Raw genomic sequence first — 11,136 nt, forward strand, 5'->3', positions numbered from 1 at the left:
CGTCATCGATGGGGATCCACAAACCCCAAGAAGATCGAGTATGGGTGAACAGCAGCTTTGTGTTGGGTCATGCCCCATCCACACAACTTTGCATTGTTTCTTAGAGACCAGGTTAATCTATCTGGCGCAATGAATATTTTTAAAATATTGTTGAATGTCTGTATCCAGCCGAATTCAGTAGGCAACCTGCATTTTGATGGCACTGAACTTGCACTTACAAATGGTTATGGAACTTTTCTAAGAGATGCTGTTACTGATACTGATGGACTGATGGACTGTTACACCCTTTCCTTTACTTATGTCAAAACCAATGTCTGTTCATTAACAAAATGACTGTTGATGGCACTGAAGTTGAAAATAAAAACACAGATGTTTATGGGACTTTTCTGGTCAACTGTGACCTACATTTAACTTGTGTCAAACCAGTTTTGTCTATGCTGTCAAACATTTACGATTAAATTGCAGTGGGAGCAAAAACAATCCGTAGGTTGAATTAAAGACCCAGATGCGGAAGTACATTTGCATTTTTACTTATGTCTGGAGCATTACAGGTAAATAACACAATGTTGTAAGCTAGTAAATAGTCAGTATATAGACTGCTTTGCAAACTCAGATGTAAATAAGGTAATCATGAAGGGGTCTGCTGGTGAAGAGTCTTTGAAATCAGAAGTTGTCACTGGTCGAAAACTGTTAGGAGCCAGCTCCTCATGTTCAGCACCCACTGGTTCAGCCTGGCTGGATCACCTAAAGAGAAACTTGACACAGGCAAGAATGGTAGATTGTTAATCATTGTTATAATCAAATTATTTGAATTACACTCCAATGTGGGACATATCAGTCTGTTCTTGTGTTGCATATATTGATTTGGCACACGCATATGTTACAGTACACTTTTGTTTCCTTGTGTCTAACCTATAACTGACAATGGTATGTTGACTAGATGTCGCTCGTTATCACAGCTCCCGTGTTCAAAGTATACAGTCAGGTTCATAGCGGTTCACCTCAGCAAGAAGAAAGCAAGCCGTTTAATGTGAGGATTGAGGAATCTTCGGCTTAGGTTAATGTCTTCACAAACGTTGTGATCTTAAATGCAACAACAGAGGCTGTAAATTGACAACAGACTAAGTATTCCCTAAAGGTTTTTTGAAGAAAACACATATGTTACCCTTACACAGTCTGTTTGTTGATTACAGCTAACTCAAGTACCTGGGCTAGTAACATTAACATGAAGTTAACTCACAACAGCGGTTTTCACTACATTTCTTAAATGAATGTTTGTGGGTGCTTCTGCCATTAGGTTTCAACAATAAGCAAATTAGTTCATTACTTCCTTAATGTTACACTTACGTGGGGATTTCCGATAGTAAGCCAGCATGTTTGCGGTAGGTTAAACCAGAGACATACCACAGACGCTAATTTGTCCCAGCGATTTATGCTAACGTTAGCTTGCTACTGATGCTAAGGCTAACGTTCACATAAGCTAGCAGCTACGTGAAATAATAGTGGAATGTCACTTACCGGAAAACTAGAGTGATGTCCTCTTCTGGTGTCGGTTAGTACAGTTAACAGCAGAGATATTTCAATAAAAATGTTCAGAGAGGATACGGTGATGAAGATTCAGGATCACGGCTGAGACGTCCACTCGGCTGGCAACGTCAACCTCGACATTGGTCAGCTGTTAATCAAGTTGACGACGTCATTCATTTTTTATATCCAAATGCGATCCAAACTAACGAGTTAGAAAAAAATTCACCCCCCTCACAGTTGTCAGGGACCGGGAAACTACCGAAAAATACAATAAAAGTCCATGGGACCAGGCTTTAAAAACACGAATTTACGCCGTGAAAACGAACATTTTAACATGGGCGTCTATGGAAATTTGCTCTGTTTTGGGACCAGTCCCCAGCGGATTTTCGAGGTATTGCAGTTTTTCGAACTTCCGGGTAGGCTTCATTGTTCAGTTTAGAATGTTGCCGCTTGGTGTTCCCGGGCAACTTTTTCTTCTTGTTACACGGCAAGCAAGATATGTGAATAATTATCGCCTCCCTCTGAACTGGAGGACCACTCTCTTTTTACAGAATGTCCAAAAAAAATCTATGTTGGTCAATGTGTCATTTCCAGCCATTTTGGCGCATAGTTCACCTACAAAAAGGATCCAAAGCTGCCATTTTTGCCCATATAAGGAGTTCCGGGTGTTAATTGAAGCTAACTGCCTATGGCAAGTTGCATTGTAAGTTAGCTCTGGGGTAGCAAAGATCAAAGTGTGCCGTCTTCACCTACCGAAAATCACAGTATCCATATTGTGTGGCGGAATAACATTGGGAGCACTTAGACTCTGCACAGTAACATCTTCACTCCAAAGTGAACCTGAAAGTACAAGAGTGAGGATATTACTGCGCCACACAATATAGTTATCCCTCTTACCTGCTTAGAAATGCACCACGTTTTATCTTGTCTCATCATACTTGGTCGTGTGACTACTCGTGTAACTGTATTTTAATAGGGAAAACATGGAGGTGTTTGGTCGCTTTTAACTTCATCTCTGTTTGGATCCTAATGAACGCATTGGGCTAGCTAAGTGCTATCAAAGTCGCGCCGCGCCAGAGCCAGTGAGTGCACGCATTGAAATGTGAGAGGTACAGTTAAGCCCAAAATTATTAGCCCCCCTGAAATTTTGGAACATTACTCTAAAATTCTCCCTAAATGTTTCATCCCTGATCAAATTTTAAAAGTCAAACATTCGCCAGTGTTATTATGTAGAATTTGGTGCATTTTGGAGTGTTAATATATTATTAGGAATGCTTAATCTCAAATTGTGTGAAAAGTGGAGTGGTCAAAATTAATAGCCCCCCATGTGATTTTTTTTGCTTTTAAACACACACGACCAACCTGTCACCTTTCAAGCCACACCTTTGCAGTTAGTTAATGTCCAGACAACACCAGAACACCCAACCAGCATTGATTGTTTACCTAAAGACTTCAAGGAACAGGCCTACAGGCACTTGAACACCTGTCTGAGAGGGGACTGCCTTTACAGGCATACTGAAGATAAAGGAAATCTGTCTGGACCTCAGAAAGAACATCATTGAGGCCTATAATATGGAGAAAGGCTATACTGTAATCTCTAGATGCTTCACAGTCTGTAGAACAGCCGTGCAAGGCATCATTACAAAGTACAAAGAGTTCCAAGTTTGTGCATAACAAACCTAAGTGTGGATGAAAATGCTAAATATCTCAATCTAGAGAGAAAAATCATCAGGGATGTTAGCAAGCAACCCTGCACATCCGCCAAAATGATAGTTGCTGACTTTGAGACCTCTGGGGTTAAAGTCTTGAGGAAGACAGTAGCGAGGGATTTTTATTGTGGAGGCCTCCAAGGTCATCGGCTGAGGAAAAACCCATTACTCCAAAAGGGGCGCTTCAAAGTCAGACTGAACTTTGCCCATGCACATTTAAAAGCTAAAAATGAGTTTTGGAAAACTGTCCTTTGGTCTGATGACATTAAACTGGAGCTGTTTGGGTACATGGAAGTTGCCTATGTTTGGCGAAAAAAGGGAAGGCCTACAACCATAAAAATACAGTTCCCACAGTTAAGCATGGTGGTGGGAGCATCATGTTATGGGGCTGTTTTGCTGTCTCAGGCACAGGGAGCCTTGTTTGGGTGCATGGGATCATGAAAAAGAAAGATTATGTTGACCTTTTGAGGGATAACATCAAGACGCCTGCTCTTAGTCTAGGCTTAGGTCACCACCAGGTCCTTCAGCATGATAATAACCCAAAGCATAGTGAAAAGTGGTCTAAAACGCCCTAAAGGATACCAAAATCAAGGTGCTGGAATAGCCTACACAGAGACCAGACCTCAACCCCATTGAGAATCTGTGGCACGTGCTTAAAGCAAGAGTCCATACAAGAAAACCATGCAGTTTGGACGAGCTGGAGCTAAAGAGTGCTTAAGAGATATGTGCCAACCTAGTAAAAGACTATTCAAAGAAATGGTTGTCAGTTGAAGCATAGAAAGGCTACACTATTGACTATTAATGGTCTGGGGGCTAATAATTTTGAACAGGTCAATTCTTGTTTTTCTTGTCACAAATCAGAGCATGAGTAAACAATGATCATCAAACTTTGTGGGCATACTGTCTTTGCGCTTCTGTAATCATATAAACTAGGCACGTTTTTGGAAATGGTCATTTTCATGTATAAACAAAGGATTATGTCTGAATTCATAATAATAATTTTGGGCTTAACTGTATGTATCAACTCGTCTTATAGTCCAGGTGATATGTGAAAAAATCGTTCACTTTTTCATAAAAGCATGAAACTTGGTACACTTGTACAGTTTGGGGCCCTGAACATTTTTAAAGATGGAGCCATCGCGAAAACGCCTCGTGGCGGCCATTTTAATTTCCGCCATTACCGAATGATGTATTTTGCATCATATCTCCTGAACCAAACATGATAACACAGAAAAGGTGATGTCTACCCCTATGTTTTGATGGTCAAGGATTACAATGATACCATATACAACATCATAAACTGTTCAGGTGAATAGTTAATGGTGAATTCAGTGATGTGAGAAGGAAATCACAGCATCTGGGAACCTCGGCTAGACTAGATAATAACATGTCTGTTGCATGCAAGTTGTGTAGAGTTCTAAAACATAATCCTTTTGTTCATTAACTCTGACAATACTACTACGATATAAAGAGTAGGACAATATTCAATATGACATCAACAACTCCGCTTGAAAAGAATATCTCGAACACAAAGATTTAATATGACCAGTCCCACCTCTGACTCTTCATTCACAACCATGTCCGACGAAGGGAACTACACCAAAGCCAAAGAGATGCAGCAGGGGCCAGAAAGGGAAGAAATGGAAGCAACAGCACCCCTACACCACAGAGGGTAAGATATATTCAACCTCCCCAGCACCGGACTAGGAACAGCCGATGCAGAAGAACTCACCGATTTCATCAACACTGGTGGTCACCGACTGCCCCCTCTACTCAGTCCCCTTGACCAAGGCCACCTTGAAGGGCAGTCCAGCCAAGGGCATCACTCCACAAGAGACCACCACTTCAACCTGACTGAACTGTTTCAGAACCCGTCTGGTACAGTTACCCTGGCAGTGATAGGAGAAAACTTGAGGAACATGGACAATGGTTTCCCAAGCTCTCAGAAGATGAAGGAGATGACTGAGGAAGTGAAGGCAAGGAAGGAAAGACTGAACAATACATTGCACAAAGAACTAAATGATATATAAAAGAATCAGGAATTAAATGGGACAATGACAATGATTTTCCACGAGGAAGGGTCAGGAGATGATACATAAGGGACTTGGGTTCCACAACCAGCCAACACATGGAGGGCACGCCCAAAAATGTCCCTAAAGTCAACGGTACCTGCACCCCCAGAAACCATAGAAAGGGGAAGAAGCGGCCAGACCAAGAAGCGGAAATGGAGATCAGCCAGCACCTATGGAAGACAATACCTGGATGAAGTGGGCCGAATTTACCGCTAAATCAATATATCCAGAAAGAAACTGTTATGTGTGCTCAACAATAAGACCAAGGCTGATGATAGTACCAGCGTCGGCAACGTGCGAGGAAGACATGACCAACCAGGAGTCAGGGAAGGAGTACGAGGAGGACATGTTCTCCCCATTTTGCTGCCTCAGGCTGATGGGTAGCGAGGAGGGGAAATACTGAACAGGCACAATCTAGTAGCATTACCCGGACGAGGGAAAACCTGCATGGCGTGCAGCAAACAGCAATGAAAAAAGATGCAAGACGGACTACCCAGACATGGGGTTTAGAACGAAGAAGAAGACCCACCTACGAGATACCTGAGGGAGTGCATTTCGAATGCTTTGAGAGCCTAACGGAAGAGAACGGAAGTTTCCAGAGCATGGGGAAAAGTATGACATACTAGGAGAAGATATGGGAATGTTTAAAGAACACGGCGCACCATTCGTGCCACAGGAGGCCTTAGCATACAGTTACGATCCATAACTTTACCGGTCAGATTACAAGGTGACCAGGATCCCTTGTTATTTTCTGTGTCATTTTTGCCAGGCGGTCATCATGTAAATTATCCATTATATTTAACTCTCCCACCATTTTTCCAGCCCTTTCAGTAACACTGCCAATCCTGGCCTTCTCTGTTGCCCCAGCATTCCCACCCCAACCGACCACACATTAACTCCAAACGTTACATATCACTGACATAAAAAAATATTCTCACCACATCAGCATTTACCTTATAAGACTGCAACTTCCTCATGCAATATAAACATGGACATTTTTCCATCAATAAGTTAACATGATCAGACCATGTTAGCTTGTCTTAAAAACATATACAAATACTTGTATGAGTTCACCCATTCTGCTACTGAACCTTTGATTTCTACTGCCTCAGTTGAACCTTTGATTTCCACTGCCTCAGTTGGCATCTTATTTCTCCTATCCTATAATCAATTACTAATTCTTCAGTTTTCTTAATGTTGAGTTTTAGGAAATTAGTGTCGAATTGGGTGTGAATTTTGAGAAACTCTAGTTTTCAAAATTGTGTTTTAGCAATTGGAAAAAAACTGCAAGCATTGAGGTGTTTGGCTAGGTGGCACATGTATTGGTTAGCTCATGCTGTGTCATTTTGAATGCCATTGTTTTGAAACTGCAACCATGTTATGTCAGATTTCCGTCTTATGCAGAGAACTGTGCTCAGTGCGTGCAAAATGTGTGTAAAGCAGAAAATGTGTTTAGACTTTTGGAGACTTGAGAGGGTGTTTTGCTCTCTGTGTGTCAGTTTAAATAATTGTGCTATGAGTGTCATTTTGGTGTATTAGCAATTGGAAAAAACTGTAAAAGCCTATTTACTATGATGTGTGGTTGTATCGTGTTGAAAGCTGAGTTAAAATCATAGTATAGAATTCTCACACACTGTCTCCCTGCATCCAGATGACGGCATATCACTCATTATAATCCAATTCTTATAAAAGTGCATAGATAAAATAGATCTGAAGATCAGTGGTGATTAGAACAATGCAATTGTTACAAAATTCCAATTTGGCAAGATGGCCGTTGCATCTAAATTGAGTCGTTTATCAGCTCATGTAGGTGTTAAGAGTGGCTGACGTACTTGTCACTTTGGGGTTCAAAATCCATCTTGGGCCCTAGCCTTATGTTCATAACAATAATTGGTACAGTATATCCTGTCTCTTGGTCAGGTTTCAGTTATAAGCACATTCTATACTCGCTCATTGCATAGTTAACCGTCATATATGATGTTTCTTTTGGTAAAATGCTCATGTGCACCTAGTTCCTAGGCTGCCTGGGGCATTGCAAATGCAAAAAAACCTCCTTAAAGGGCGCAACTCTGTATCAGTGTGGAGGAGACTGTGAAGGAGACAGTGAAGAATAGGTTCAACAACAACAACAACAACAACAAAACAATCAAACAAATGTGTTTTTAAAATAATTTCTTTTGAAGTAAATCTTGTGTTCGAGACATTCTATTCAAGCTAAGTTGTTAATGGTCATATTGAATATTATTCTATTCTTTACAGTCACTGTATTGTCAGGGTTAATGAACAAAAGGATTATGTTTTAGAACTCTATAACATGCAACATACATGATATTATAAAGTCTAGCCGAGGTTCTCAGATAGGCCTGCTGTAATTTCCTGTGACATCACTGAATTCACCATTAACTGTTCACCTGAACAGTTTATGATGTTGTATATGGTATCATTGTAATCCTTGACCATCAGAACAAAGGGGTAGACATCACCTTTTCTGTGGTATCATGTTTGGTTCAGAAGATATGAGGCAAAATACATAATTCGGTTATGGCGGAAAGTAAAATGGCCGCCACGGCCGCCACGAGTCGTTTTCGCGATGGCTCCATCTCTGAAAATGTTCAGGGCCCCAAACTGTACAAGTGTACCAAGTTTCATGCTTTTATGAAAAAGTGAACGATTCACCTCAAATTTGTCACATATCACCTGGACTATTAGTTAAGGGAATAACATAGTTTAATATGAAAAAACGGTGAAGTGTTCCTTTAAAGGAATAACGTAGTTTAATATGAAAAAACGGGTAACTGTTCCTTTAAGGCTGACGGCCACTGGCCGACTATCTTTGGCCAACTATGTCAAGTCGGCCAAAACTAACCCCGACTGGCGACGGCACGGGACACACCAAACAGACTCGAGTCCCTGACCTTCCAACGACGGCCGAATATCAGATTGGTGTGTCCCGGCCTCTAGTGAGTGAGTCAGGTGTCTTGGGAGCATCACCTGATGGGCTTGTGGAGCCGTCCGCCCTGCAGGAGGTGAAGTGCCCCCACAGCCAGCGTAACATAACAATTACAGAAGCTGTCCAGTCCCCCTCCTTTTGTCTCCGTGTGGTGGGTGAGTCATATGTGCTCAAGGACAACCAAACTGGCAAGTCCAAGAGCAGCTACACATTACACGCCGGAACTGTTTTTTTGTTGTTTGGACTGCAAAGAAGGCTGTGATCATCCACATCCCAAAAGACCCTGCATGGGTAGAAAATCTCCTCATTTTGGAGAGTTTCTACAGGCAACACATGCTCCCATGTGTTGGCCAGTAGAGAGGACATGTAAATATTTAAATAGTTTTTTTTTTCTCTCTCTCCAATCAGTTATTTTTTGGGGGGAGACAATGGATCAGCATTCCAGTCACGTCTCCTGTCAGTAACTGTTCAATGGACAGAGAAGCTAATGATCCAGATACAAATTCAGTTACCTCATAGGTGTTAGCTGTTACAGTTTTTGCCTATTGCTTGCGCACTAAAATCAAATGCTTACACCAAAGCCTCAATACCTCAAACACGTTTTCTTACATTAGACACTTTGTGCAAAAACAAAATCCCCTGGTATCATTGGGAAAACACTTTGTTCAAAATGTAAAACTCATCTGGCAATTGTAGGCACTTACTTATACACCTGAAAACACGTGCACAGAAAACAGAGCACCAATCGGTCTGAACCTTACAGTAACACTGCAAATAGGCCTCCAGTAAGCCATTTTGAGAACTTTGCAAGCATGGAGACAATTCATATATCAAAAGTTGTATACCTGCCCCCTTACAGCCCCTAAATGCAATTGAGGAAATAGTTCTGCATGGTGGTGGAAAGTAAATGATCGCCAACCACACGCCCGCATACCTCTTCTGCAGGCAATGTGGCAAGAGGCATGTGGAGACATTGGGGATCAATCTCCCCCATTGTATGTGTGTATGATATTGCACCTCCCAGCCCCCACCACATACACACCACATACACACTCACATGCACATATACACACACACACACACACACACACACACACACACTCACACGCACATGTGCACACACACAGACATACACAGACACAGACACACACATACGCAAAACCAATGTATATTTTGCTGTTTTTTTCAATCGCAAATGATCCAGTAATTTGTTTTACTTTTGTTTTGTTGCTATATATTTGACTTTTCTATTTCTCTTTATATCTGTAAGAATGTTTGTTTTTTGTAAAAACTCTTGTTTTGATTACTGCAGAAAATCTACTTTTGAGTTTTTACAGAAGATGAGGTCTGAGAAAATGACCAAACAAAATACAAAAATAGAAACACAGACGGCAGTGTTTTCTATAAAGTGCATCAGTGTGTTACTGGTGATATAAGGGTAATTCAAATGGTGCTTGTGTGTATAGTTTTGTTGCAAGAATTTAGTTTTTAGAAAGGAGTGTTATGTTTTGATTGCAGTGTTTCATTTTGGCATAGATGTGAGTTGTTTATCCCCAAGTGCTATGTGTTATATAGCTGTGTGTAGAGTTTTGAAATAATGAGCCAAATTCTGCAAAACGTGTGTAAGCAATAGGCAAAAACTAGTTTTTGCCTGTTGCTTGAACACTATAGACCCATGCTTAGACTAAAGTAACACAACTTGAAGTTTTGTTGCCATATCTCAAACACATGTACCTATACCTGCTTTGCACTCTAGTTGCAATTCTGCAACACACTTACTCCTTTATGCAACACACTTGGTCCTGCATACTGCTCTCTATGCCATACATAAGACACTTCATTCAAAAATGAAATCTCAGAGTACCATTTGTTAAACACATGTATCCAAAATACAAAACACATCGGGTAATTGCAACCGCTCAAATACACACCTGAACGCACTTCCTTGCAAAACTGAACACCAATCAGCCATCTACAAAAAGCCCATTCGTTTAGCCATTGGAAATGGTGATGTGAATGGTATACTTCCCAGTGTTGTGTCATTTTTTCCTTGTGTGTAGAGTTTTGGCACAATGAGTGAAGTTTTTCTAAATGTATTCAAGCAAATATGTTTTAAATAAAGTAGACTAGTGTATTCCTCCTGATTTGCAAGTTTATGCATATGATGCAAGTGTGTTTCATTTTGTCACCAGAGTTACATTTCGACAAAGGATTGTTGGGTTTTGATCGCAGAGTTTAGGTACTGATAGAAGAGTTTCAATTTGGCATAGATGTGAACGGTTTATTTCCTAGAGTTGTGTTATGTTCACTAGTGTGTAGAGTTTTGGCACGGTGAGCTAAGTTTTGCAAAATGTGTTCAAGCAACGGGCAAAAACTGTAACACGCCTGGCATAGCCCCACCAATTGACAAGAGAAGGAATATGATTTTTCTTCACTTCCAACGGTTTCACTATTGGATATCACAGATTCATCAGATTGGTTATATTAGGTGTACTGTATGACATCTAAACACCTAATACGCCTGTTAGTCAGGCAGCCATGGGGTTAGACCTGGTTTTGTCGGTTGAAGATTTTTTTTTTTTCAGATCCATTAACTAAGGTGTTGTCAGTGTCAGGCACATTTTCTATTTGGTCAGCTGGTGGCACTAGACCAGGCTAGCGATTTGGGGCTGAGGAAATCATCAGATTTATATTAACTGATATTTTGTAAATAAATTCCAAAAACTATTCTAAACTATGTCTGGCTAAAGTCAGAATAGTTTTTGGAATTTATTTACAAAATATCAGTTAATATAAATCTGATGATATCAGGGCTCAACATTAGCTTTTAAAAGTAGGCCTAGTAGCCAACTGGGCAACCAGGCATGAGGTTTTGGTT

Source organism: Sardina pilchardus, chromosome 2 (genome assembly GCF_963854185.1).
Source record: "Sardina pilchardus chromosome 2, fSarPil1.1, whole genome shotgun sequence".
NCBI classification, from domain to species: domain Eukaryota; kingdom Metazoa; phylum Chordata; class Actinopteri; order Clupeiformes; family Clupeidae; genus Sardina; species Sardina pilchardus.